Source organism: Schistocerca gregaria, chromosome 1 (assembly GCF_023897955.1).
Source record: "Schistocerca gregaria isolate iqSchGreg1 chromosome 1, iqSchGreg1.2, whole genome shotgun sequence".
In the NCBI taxonomy this organism is placed as follows: domain Eukaryota; kingdom Metazoa; phylum Arthropoda; class Insecta; order Orthoptera; family Acrididae; genus Schistocerca; species Schistocerca gregaria.
The window spans coordinates 277,697,632-277,710,984 of record NC_064920.1 but is presented as its reverse complement, the minus strand read 5'-3'; the positions used below and the strand labels follow the sequence as shown (position 1 = coordinate 277,710,984).

The following is a 13,353-nucleotide window of genomic DNA, read 5'->3' as shown; positions in this document are numbered from 1 at the left end:
AACTTCCATCAAAAGACAGAATCTATTACGTTTAGCTGGACACGAGAAAATTATTATAGCGATATTTTCATATATGCGTATTGAAGACTTGAAAGATGGGCCGTTAATTTACATCGGTTTCTCTTTATGTTGCTTCAAGATAAAACTGCAGTGACGTCTGCTGAGACGTCTAGTGGAAGAGACTAGCATCTAAATAAAAATTTGTAGGAACGTGACACAAGGAGCTCAAGAGGATTATGCTGACGCCATTATCACTAACCTGCATAGTCCACAAGCTCTAACATAAGTAGCGGCTCGCTGAAGGAACAACACCTATCGAAATGTAATCTTTCACACAACGAAAGTGTTTGTTGATTCACGCCACACCTCGCTGCAGACAGCGTGTACATTGCAAGCATGTAACGGACTGCTAACGTGGCATCTGACCAGCTGTTTCATTCTACAGTGCGAAGTAGCGCGTCACTAGCGCAGTCATTCAGACATGACGTCACTGGGCAGCTGATTATGAGCTCATTAACACCTCAGCACAAGCACCTAGTAGTTCCATATATCATAAAGAGAGTACATTATCACATGTACGTCATGCATTGAGCAGTTTCACTCAGTGCGCTAGCACGACTAAGTACTGACAAATACAGACCGTACAACGTCCTGTATTAGTTCTCGACAACGTCTTTTGCACTCAGATTTTTGTATTACTTGAAATACAGCTATCAGCCACATTTTATACAACTATATTCATGACAAGACGCGGTTTGGGTTTTCAGAGATCTTCAGCTGGTGACGTTTGAACATTGCAGACGCCCTGTATAATCAACAGTTCTTTTACTTATCGCGTTCCTGGAATCGTACATTTACGTCTAATTTACAGTTAGGTGCACTTATTTTATTGTGTATCTTGTAACACTGTTTCGGATTTATACATATAACATACACACTTTTAGGTTCGTTAGTACACTGGAGCGTTGTAGCAATCTCCACGGGGCGAATTATGTTTACTTATAGCTACACTCACACACACAGTCTAATTCCTGTGTATGCGGAAGGTAATCCTGAAGTCATTTGTGTCATAGACTTAATTTTGTTGACCTCCATATTTGATACAGGCCTCTGTATGAGTGAAAAATTGAATTTTGTCGTGTTACGTGCTTAAAGTACTACGTTAGTGTAGGAACAGGACACCGTTCATTTTTTCATCCTTAGGGCGTTTGGTATGAGGTTTGAAATGAAGTCTACGAGCACAACTGAGTTCAGTAGTAGTTTTGGAATACACACGGGAACTGTAATTTCAATGTACGTGTATTTTTCAATGTAAGCTAACACGTAAGTCGGACACATAGCAAATGCTGGGCTTCGTCAGAACAGTAGTTATTTAAAAGTTGTGCGTTACGTATACAAACACGAAACACGGAATTACAAAATACGGAATAAAAATACGTAAGCCTAATTGTAAATTAGACGTAAATATACGACTCTGGAATAGTGGTAACTAAAGGAATTGTTATTTTGGAATGGACAAGTGCGGCGAAAGTAATACGCCTTAATCGATTCGAGGAAGCCACAGGAATCTTTAATCTAGATGTTTCCTCTCCAAACGAGAGTTATGCATCACACTTCTCTAGGAAAATGATCCGTACCATGCAGATTTCAACCAAATAAACTGGCAGAGATTGAAAATACCGCTTCGTTTGTAAATTACTTTATTTTCACACGGACTGTTGTAAGCCCATCCTCAGGTGTCGTGGCTTTGCTGTGGTCCCCGAGCACCGTGTGTACTAGGCGCGGTGTGCTGCCTATGAGCGCAGAACAGGGCAATAAATTGGGCATGCATTGAGTTTCAGCTACGAGTATTTCTGCTCACATTTGACCACCAGAGAGGAGTAGGTACGTAAACATTCGCAATCCGCTTCTTTGATAATCTGACGGTTGCCAACATCAGTGCAGAAAATCCCCACTGATGCCAGGCACACGGCCAAGACACTGAAGTGTCTCTTCACTTAAGTTTAAAATTGGAAGTGTTTCACTTGTCGATGTCACTTCATTTGAAGTCGACGTTGCTCTGTCAACATTAGCACCGCCGGTTATTGTCTCTCCCTTCTTTCTCTCACAAAAAGGTGACCACCTCTACTCAGACTACATTGAAATCTTCTTTACTACAATTGTCGCTAATTTTGATGAAGTACTAACTTTACTGTCCTTATGTTTGTATTAGAACATTTGCATCCATACAGACAGTCAATAAATCAATATAAACTGCATAACTAAGCGCACTTCCCATTGCACCACATTTGTATACAGAGCGCAGTAAGTATGACTGCTGTATTAGCCCATCTAGTCTTCGCGATCCCTGTTGGAGCGTTAGGAAGCAGACTGTAGTATATTCGTAGATTCCTCTCTTAATTTTGGTTATTGAACTTTGTAAATAGGCTTTCGCGAGATATTTGACAGATCTTCAAACGCCTGCCATTTAATATTTGACAGTATTTTCCGCGCCGCTCACCGGTGAGTCAAACAAACTTGTGACTTTTCGTGCTGTTCTTCTTTCTATTGGTTCGAGACCACTGCATTTCATGTCCTCATAAGTTGTACTGTGCATATTATCTTAAATAACTTATGACTATCTGTTTTCTAAATACAGTAGGTACTAAAAGTAAAAAAAAGTGGTTAAGGGTTATTTTTCATCAACGTGAAGTACTGGTTGCTGCCCTATTTCGCACTCGAAAGTTCGCCTCCTCTCCCAAGTGACAGTAATGATATCCTGCAAACCATACTGCGGTGTCATTTAGCTCAGACGATAAACTGCAAAATGAAATAAAAAATATAGCATTTATCACTTATCACTTAAGAGTTTGCCAGAAGTAACCAGGTATATATGCAGGGGTTTTGTAACTCATACTTTTCGGATGTGCATGCTCTGAGGCCGGCAGTTGTGTCGTCGAAAATCAACATTTATCAAATTATGGTAAAGATACGAGGTAATGGTTTCTGAAAGTATATTTTTTGGGGGTAGACTAAATTAACGAGAACGTTGACTGTGAGACAGTACGAAGAAAGGTAAAATACTTCATGAAGACATACACTCCTGGAAAATGAAATAAGAACACCGTGAATTCATTGTCCCAGGAAGGGGAAACTTTATTGACACATTCCTGGGGTCAGATACATCACATGATCACACTGACAGAACCACAGGCACATAGACACAGGCAACAGAGCATGCACAATGTCGGCACTAGTACAGTGTATATCCACCTTTCGCAGCAATGCAGGCTGCTATTCTCCCATGGAGACGATCGTAGAGATGCTGGATGTAATCCTGTGGAACGGCTTGCCATGCCATTTCCACCTGGCGCCTCAGTTGGACCAGCGTTCGTGCTGGACGTGCAGACCGCGTGAGACGACGCTTCATCCAGTCCCAAACATGCTCAATGGGGGACAGATCCGGAGATCTTTCTGGCCAGGGTAGTTGACTTACACCTAGAGCACGTTGGGTGGCACGGGATACATGCGGACGTGCATTGTCCTATTGGAACAGCAAGTTCCCTTGCCGGTCTAGGAATGGTAGAACGATGGGTTCGATGACTGTTTGGATGTACCGTGCACTATTCAGTGTCCCCTCGACGAACACCAGAGGTGTACGCTGTCGCGGCATGCTACCAGTGTTAAAGACTGAGAGGGAGCTCCGTATGCCATTGCAAACTGGCTGACACTGACGGCGGCGGTGCACAAATGCTGCGCAGCTAGCGCCATTCGACGGCCAACAGCGCTGTTCCTGGTGTGTCCGCTGTGCCGTGCGTGTGATCATTGCTTGTACAGCCCTCTCGCAGTGTCCGGAGCAAGTATGGTTGGTCTGACACACCGGTGTCAATGTGTTCTTTTTTCCATTTCCAGGAGTGTATTACAAAAGGCCAGAAGTGGAATACATGGAAAATCATTTCTAGAAGAAAAAAAAGGGCTACTAGAAAGAGTGCCAAGGCTCAGTAGAAAAAAATTGTTTCATTGACATAACACAGCAGTAGAGAAGCGCGAAGAGAACATATTATTGTTCGAGATAATGATAAGAATCATAAATACTCGAAACGTCGGGTGTAGAAAGTACGCGCAGATGAAGTGAGTGGCACATGGCTTAAAAAAAAAAAAACCAACCATCAAACTCGTCAAAAAAATACTAGTGTTGAACTATCGAGACAACGATAGGTGCATGAGGTGTGTGGAAGTGCTTGCTTATATGGTTTACTGTCTGTACACCTGATGATACGAAATGTCTTCCGTCTTTCTCAGATGGTGCCTCCTTCGGACAGCAGAAGGTGATATTGCCGCCTCCTGCTTCGTTTGACTGCCTGCGTTCAGAACAAGATATTGATGCATAACAAGTCGTGGACAGCCGATAAATTCACGTCTGTAGATGATTAACAGAGCAGTCTGACAAACAGCCTCTCGAATGATAAGATTCGTTCCAAAACAAGGAACACGCGGCTGTTGTGATTTGAAGAACCCGATAAGAGCTGTCATCAACCATTTAAAGTGGCTAATTGAATTACGATGTTTGCTTCAACGCTGCCCAACTCGAGGATTCTATTCTTACATGATGACTATTCGCAAGTCTTGTACTTATATATTTAAAGCATTGCAGTCAATTCTAAGAGGGTTTACAGTGACGAATTTCCTTCGAAGTGTTATACTGGCACTCTAGCGTACTCCTTCAGATAAACAGGTTTACATCCCGCTGGTGTATAGTGCTTTTTATTAAAGGTGTTTTGCTACAAGAACAGCGAAATTTCCACGTGCTCAAAACACTGTCGATGCAAACAAATGTTATTTTCTTTTTCGTGGATCATCAGTCTTCTGTGCGGTTTGATGTGGCCTGCTGCGAATTCCTCTTTTGTGCCAATATCTTTACCAGAGTAGCATTCGCGCCCAAAATACTCATTGTCTTTTATTAAGGAATGTCTAATATTCAACAATGTTTGTACATAGTCATTGTGTTCAGATCACACGCTTCTTTTGCTTTTTCGTTTCTGATAATTAACTATGGTTTTAAAATACTCCGCCTTTTGTAAAACACGATGTTCTTTTCTCGTTATTGTTTACGCACACATTTTTCTACTTCTGCATCTTCAGTGGGTCTTCATCGTATTTTCTTAAAAATATCATAAAAAATTGATTGTTGTTCTATTGCAAAGCTTAGAAACGTGTCAGATGGTTCAAATGGCTCTAAGCACTATGGGACTTAACATCTGAGGTCATCACTCCCCTAGACTTGGAACTACTTAAACCTAACTAACCTAAGAACATCACACACATCCATGACCGAGACAGAATTCGAACCTGCGAGCATACCAGCAGTTCGGTTAGGGACTGAAGAGCCTAGAAACATGTCCGTCCATTCTGCTATGACTGCTTACCCGTAACTGCGGTATTTAAAGTTTTGATTTTTGTAAATGGTAGCACGCTGTAATGTACTTTCTTCCTTGAATACATGTAAATGCTACTATACTGGCACGAAGGCAGTAATCAAGCACTTTCTCTCGCATGCTGTGTGCAGTCTGCGCGCCCTGTTCTTGCGTCTAGGATGCAGGTCGCGAAAGCGAAAACAGTGATGAAATTAAAATTACAACTCGAGGTGACAGTACAGCCGTCAGGCCGTAGTCATTTAGTATACCGAGCGAGGTGACGCAGTGGTTAGCACACTGGACTCGCATTCGGGAGGACGACGGTTCAATCCCGTCTCTGGCCATCCTGATTTAGGTTTCCCGTGATTTCCCTACATCGCCTCAGGCAAATGCCGGGATGATTCCTTTGAAAGGGCACGGCCGATTTCCTTCCCCATCCTTCCCTCACCCGAGCTTGCGCTCCGTCTCTAATGACCTCGTTGTCGACGGGACGTTAAACACTAATCTCCTCCTCCTCCTCCTCCATTTAGTATATCACAAGAAGCTGTTCATCCCTTACACAGGAATAACAGCAAAATTATTTATGTACTGTGCTACGGCTCTGCATAATCTGCTACCTCAGCTGTAGGCGAAGAGTATACTACAGTATACAGCGTATCACGAAAGGAGCGAGCGTTGTGTCTGGTGGTGCGAGGGAATTAATACAGAGCAGGCAAGCTCCGATCACTATATACCCTCTGGCGCGTTCCTCTGACGTGTGTGTGTGTGTGTGTGTGTGTGTGTGTGTGTGTGTGTGTGTCAAAAGCTTACATTCACAGAGCTGCACACAAAGTGAAACGTTAGATTGCAGTACAACAACAGGGTATTGCAGTCTGTATGTGAGGGAGATGTAGAGCCTGAAATGCACTTTTTTATGATGGAGCTGGATTGCATTTATCCGAGTACGAGAACTCTCAGAACAATCGACGTTGAAGTTCTGAAAATCCTCGTGAGTTACATCATGGGACTCGGCATGTATGCAAGAAGTGAAACACACATTACCCGACCGATCTTTTTCCACCCAACCATTACTTCTGATAGGTATATGAAAATTTGTTTACTTTTATCTATTTATCATTTTACTTTAGTCTCTATCTAAACACCAGACCAAATGTTGCCTGTGAACTGCTACACTGATCAGAAAGGCCATTATGACCACCTACCTATAGCCTGTATGTCCACCTTCGGCACGGATAACAGCGGCGACGCGTCGTGGCATGGAAGCAGTGAGGCCCTGGTAGATCGCTGGAGGGAGCTGGCACCACATCTGCACTCTCAAGTCACCTTATTCCAGTAAATTCCAGGAAGGGGGGGGGGGGGGGGGGGAGAGAGACCATGAGCTCTGACGCCACGTTCAGTCACTCACCAGGCATGTTCTGACGTTCAGATCTGGTGTTCACATCAACTGAAACTCGCCACTGTGTTCCTCGAACCACTCAATCAGACCCATGGCGCATTATCTTGTTGAAAAGTGCCACTGCCGTCGGGATACTCGTCATGAAGGGATGTACGTGGTCTGCAACCAGTGTACCGGTACTATGCTCCTTGGCCGTGGTAGTACCTTTCAGGAACTCGACTGGACCCATGGATGCACATGTTAACGATCTCTCTATCATAATGGAACCGTTCCGCAGTACAGGTATAAGGGTGTGGTTAGGTGGTGAACTGTGCAAGCTGCAATGACATTGTTTAATATTGCAATTTTGTCACGGAAATACACGCTTTTACACAGTTTACAATGTGACAATGTTAAGAGAGCTGTCAAAATGACACATCTCGGCCTCTGAAATTGAACTAATCTTAAATTTTAACTAGTGGTTTCTTTACAAAATTATTCTTACGATTACGTTATAATTTCAGCCCGTACTACGATAAATCATCTGATTCCAGATCAAAGTTCAGTACTATTTTTAGGATGACAATGAAATGTATGGACGATGGTTAGTTTTGTTACAAATCGAGCAAAAGATCACCCAAGGTCGCTCAAGATTACAGTGGACACAAGCTGGTGAACCAACAAGTTTACGCCTCTGCCTACGGTATTTACCTTAGCTGTTATGAGTTGTCGACTGTCTGGGTGCTCTCGCCCACTGAAATTCCTATAAAATCTAATTAAGACTTTGCTGAATTTTCCAGCAGAAACTCTCTCTCTCGATATGTGAGAAAACATGAACTTATCCCTAGTCTGACTGTGACAATATACATGTGCATGACTGGAGCAGAGTGCGTATTTTAATTTCTAGCTGGAGGTCAGCCGCTGTGAACGCAGTTCAAATGTTCAAATATGTGTGAAACCTTATGGGACTTAACTGCTAAGGTCATCAGTCCCTAAGCTTATACACTACTTAACCTAAATTATCCTAAGGACAAACACACACACCCATGCCCGAGGGAGGACTCGAACCTCCGCCGGGACCAGCCGCACAGTCCATTATTGCAGCGCCCCAGACAGCTCGGCTAATCCCGCGCGGCGTGAACGCAGTGTTCACACAGATTTCTTCTCTGCATCGTACAGAGCGCTATGCGCTCCGTTCTGCACTTGATGCCAGTTCAGAGAAGAGTCCTCAAAAATTTCCGTCTTGTCTTTCTCGAAATCGAACTCTCCCCACCAGGGTTCTTTCTTTCTCCACGTCACGGCTTTTTCGACCAATAGGAAGGTTCCTCTTATTTTGTGGAAACACACTCTACGAATAGCACGAGTCCTACCATTGAACTGTGTCGAAATCACGGCACTTTACTCGTTCCCGATGCCTTTCCGCCAATCTGACGTTGTATGCCTGCTACAGACGGCTACAAAGTTATGTGTCTATCACGTGTGTACCACTTGCAGTTCATATGAGCGAATGCATCACTGGTTTTGTTCGTATACATTTGGAATTCCGAGATGCAGTTTTCTAAAGTTTCTCTCTGTCCTACTTCTGGTGGCCCCGTTACTCGCCCTGCAATATACATCACCTGCCCGGTCGCTGGCTCTCGCTGCGGGACGCGCCCCCGTAAGAGCTTTCTGTAGTGCCTCCTGCGGTGCCACTTTGCGTCTGTCCACGCTGGCTTCCACGCAAAACGTTTCCTCTCGCTGCTCGTTTCACCTTCTGCTCATTGGCATGCACTATACAGGAGTGGTGTGTTAATACCGCCAACTGAGTGTCACAATTTTGCTTTACATATTTACACGGAAATCTGCTCATTACTGCCGAAGTAAGTTAGGTGTCATATTCACATTCCCTTTAAGATTTATAAAACCCTTATGTAAGGTGCGAAATTGACCTTCATTTACTCTGCCACCTTACACAGGTATCAAGAGGCTGTTCCCTTGGAAGACTACAGATTCACGCCATCGCATTGGCATGATGAAGGTATCGAGATTCATCAGATCATGCAACGCTCTACCACTGCGCAACGTCCAGTGCCGATGGTCACGTGCCCATTTCAGTCATAGTTGTCGATGTCGTCGTATGTAACATTGGCACATGCATGGGTCATCGCTTGCGGAGGCCCCTCGTTAGGAGCATTCGGTGCACTGGGTGTTCAGTCACACTTGTACTTTGCCCAGCACTAAAACCAGATCTTAGTTCCGCCACAATTAACCGCGTGTCCTGTTTTATCAGTCTGCCCAGCTGACGACGTCCGACATTTGTAATGAGGGTTGGCCGCTCACACCGACGACTACTGGACGTGGTCACACATTGGTTCCGCCCCTTGTTGAAAACACTCACCGCACCACTCCTCGAACTCCCGACAAGTCGCGCACTTTTCGAATTCCTCGTACTGAGCCTCCGCGCCATCACAATCTGACCTCGGTCGAGCTCAGACAGACCGCGTGCCTTCCCCATTCTACACGCGGACAGTTTGCTCACTAATGCTACATGCACCGAGCGCGTGTATGACTAGCAGTAATTCCTCGCCAGGCGACGCTGCTGTCGCATAGGGGGTTTATATCAATAGTAGGTCGGTGGTCATACTGTTCTGGCTGATCAGTGTATATATGAGTATAACTTATAAATTTAATAAAATATCAGATGTGTTAGTGTAATTAAGTATTGTTGTGTTCAAGGGTAAATATTTGCTAAACGAATAATAATAATAATTATTATTATTTTAGAAGTCTGCATACCACCCAGTGGCCATCTTCTGGCACAGTGATATAAGCTCATCTGGAATCCAAAAGGCTGATGCTACTGCCCCACTGCACTATGATACATAGTTCAGTCACAAATTTTGTACTTTATAGTTGGAGACTGCACTGTACGACTATATATATATATATATATATATATATATATATATATATATATATATATATATATATATATACCACAGCACTTCGTATCAGAACGACATTTTTAGATTTCCTTATTTTGTGTGGTAGTTACGCCCTGGCGTAGTTAGTCACAACTCAATATTCGCAGAGGCTGAGGTGCCGTGCCATACAAGGTGCAGAGATTGGGAGATGGCAAGTTACATGTGCACATGCACAGGAGTACTTTCAACTGAATTGTCAAACGGTCTCGAAAACAGCTCGAAGACAGTTGTAAGACTGTCAGAGTCCTCAAAACCTTTAAAAAACTATCGTTTTAATTCTGCCAAGGCCACAATAAATTGTTCAAACCTTATGCTTTCTCTAAGGCCAGTGAGCTAAGGGAACTGGGTTGCCAGTGTGCAGTAAAGTCCATCAAAATACGAGGTCTGCAATCCATTTCGGATGCTCTTATTTTCGTACCTGTACTCCTTTTTCCTTCATAAATTGAAACAACAGCGAGATTTAAATCGAAAAATAGTCCTAGGTAACGTACTTTGCAATAATATAGGAAGTATTCATTCTCTTCCTTCATTTCCATTTATTCTGTTAATGGAATAATTTGTGCGATTTCAGAAATTTTAGTATTCGTACTGACGATTTCTTCAGGTGTTCCATGCCTATAAATTTAGCACAGAGTGCTTCTTGCTCTGCAGAACAATGAATCCCATCCGTCGATCATGGGGTGTTCAAAAAGTCTCTCCGCGGTGGCCGTCCGGTTCTAGGCGCTTCAGTCCGGAACCGCGAGACTGCTACGGTCGCAGGTTCGAATCCTGCCTCCGGCGTGTGTGTGTGTGTGTGTGTGTGTGTGTGTGTGTGTGTGTGTGTGTGTGTGTGTGTGTGTCCTTAGGATAATTTAGGTTAAGTAGTGTCAAAGCTTAGGGACTGATGACCTTAGCAGTTAAAACCCATAAGATTTCACACACATTTCGAACAATTTATTGAATAATCACTTTTACTTACAGATTTTCACATTAAATGTTGAAAGTGTCCCCCCTGTTGTTGAATACACAATTAAATTCGTCTAATCATGTTTCCAAACACAAGCTATAACATTTCTTCTGTAACAGAAGCAGTGAAAGTGGATATTGCAGTTTTCAATTCATCGATGGATTTTGGACGGTTTTTATAAACAGTTACTTTCGCTGCACCCCAGAAGCAAAAGTCAGGTGGTGCTAGGTCAGGCCATCGTGGAGGGCAAAGTCCCTGTTAAATTATGCCATCACCAGAAACATCAGCAAGCAGTGACACTGAAACGCGAGCTGTATGCGCGGTTGCACCATCTTGTTGAAAATAACTGTTCGGTATTTCACTTAACATAAGTTCTCCTATGAATGTATACAGAATATCACCGCAGTATCGTTGTGCGTTTATTGTTTCGTTGAGAAATGTGGGACCCACAATCCGACGACTAGAAATTGCAATCCAAACTCCTATTTTCACAGATTGAAGTGGTTCCTCATGAATGCACAATGGATTTGCAATACTCCACATATCAGAATTTTGCGAGTTCAGGTACCCGGATAAATGAAACCACGCCTCATCACTGAAAAATGTTTCATTAAGAATATCCCTTCCATTTTTTGAACGCAATTTTTGAACCATAAACCATAATGCAGTCTCTTGCCATGATCAGTATTTTTCAGTTCTTGCGCGACTGTCACTTTGTAGGAGGAAAGTTCCAATTTTTTTTTTACAGCTGTGTGGGCCGTTCCGATTCTAACATCGATTTAGTGAGCAATTTTTGTTACTGATTTGTTCGGACGCATTAACATTTTATCGGAAATATCGAGTAGTTTATCCTCAGACAAAACACTAGGACCACCACTTCTCGGTGCATCTGTCACTGAATCCGTACTTCGGAATTTGTTAATCAAATCTCGCACAGTATCGCGATGTGGGAGTGTTGTCTCCGGGAAAACTAAATTGCATGTTTGACGAACTGAAACTGTGTATTTCCGCCAGATTTGAACACTAAACATACACTAAACATACACTACTGGCCATTAAAATTGCTACACCACGAAGATGACGCGCTACAGACGCCAAATTTAACAGGAAGAAGATGCTGTGATATGCAAATGATTAGCTTTTCAGAGCATTCACACAAGGTTGGCGCCGGTGGCGACACCTACAACGTGCTGACATGAGGAACGTTTCTAACCGATTTCTCATACACAAACAGCAGTTGACCGGCGCTGCCTGGTTAAACGTTGTTGTCATGCCTCGTGTAAGGAGGAGAAATGCGTACCATCATGTTTCCGATTTTGATAAAGGTCGGATTGTAGCCTATCGCGATTGCCGTTAATCGTATCGCGACATTGCTACTCGCGTTGATCGAGATCCAGTGACTGCTAGCAGAATATGGAATCGGTGGGTGCAGGAGGGTAATATGGAACGCCGTGCTGGATCCAATTGCCTCGTATCACTAGCAGCCGAGATGACAGGCATCGTATCCGCATGGCTGTAACGGATCGTGCAGCCACGTCTCGATCCCGGAATCAACAGGTGGGGACGTTTGCAAGACGACAACCATCTACACGAACAGTTCGACGTTTGCAGCAGCATGGACTATCAGCTCGGAGACCATGGCTGCGGTTACCCTTGACGCTGCATCACAGACAGGAGCGCCTGCCATGGTGTACTCAACGACGAACCTGGGTGCACGAATGGCAAAACGTCATTTTTTTTCGGATGAATCCAGGTTCTGTTTACAACATCATGATGGTCGCATCCGTGTTTGGCGTCATCGTGGTGAACGCACATTGGAAGCGTGTATTCGTCATTGCTATACTGGCGTATCACCCGGCGTGATGTTATGCGGTGCCATTGGTTACACGTCTCGGTCATCTCTTGTTCGCATTGACGGTACTTTGAACAGTGGACGTTACATCTCAGATGTGTTACGACCCGTGGCTCCACCCTTCATTTGATCACTGCGAAACCCTATATTTCAGCAGGATAATGCACGACCGCATGTTGCAGATCCTGTACGGGCCTTTCTGGATACCGAAAATGTTCGACTGCTGTCTTGGCCAGCACATTCTCCAGATCTCTCACCAATTGAAAACGTCTGGTGAATGGTGGCCGAGCAACTGGCTCATCACAATACGCCAGTCACTACTCTTGATGGACTGTAGTATCGTGTTGAAGCTTCATGGGCAGCTGTACCTGTACACGCCATCCAAGCTCTGTTTGACTCAGTGCCGAGGTGTATCAAGGCCGTTATTACGGCCAGCGGTGGTTGTTCTGGGTACTGATTTCTCAGGATGTATGCACCCAATATGCGTGAAAATGTAATCACATGTCAGTCTAGTATAATATATTTGTCCAGTGAATACCCGTTTATCATCTGCATTTCTTCTTGTTGTAGCAATTTTCATGACAAGTAGTGCACGTTCTTCAGTGGTTAACATTTTAACAGTGACAAAAACGAAACAAACGAACAAAGGAACTAAACTTAACGTTCACGTCAACACGTAACGACACACACTGACGATACCACTGACGCCGGCTGAGGTAAACGAAACAGTGGAATGTTGGGAGAGTCCACTTGAAGAGAAATAACCCAGGCAGGCAGGTGAACAATCGTAACGGCACGGGCCGCTAACAATCATACGGCACTGC

At 43.9% G+C, this 13,353-nt stretch overlaps 1 protein-coding gene across 3 annotated transcripts in view; it reads left to right on the top strand.

The window, feature by feature from the left end:
* Nucleotides 1-13,353, top strand: part of LOC126340742 (uncharacterized) — a 1,108,193-nt gene that overhangs the window by 756,095 nt on the left and 338,745 nt on the right. The window lies entirely within an intron of this gene.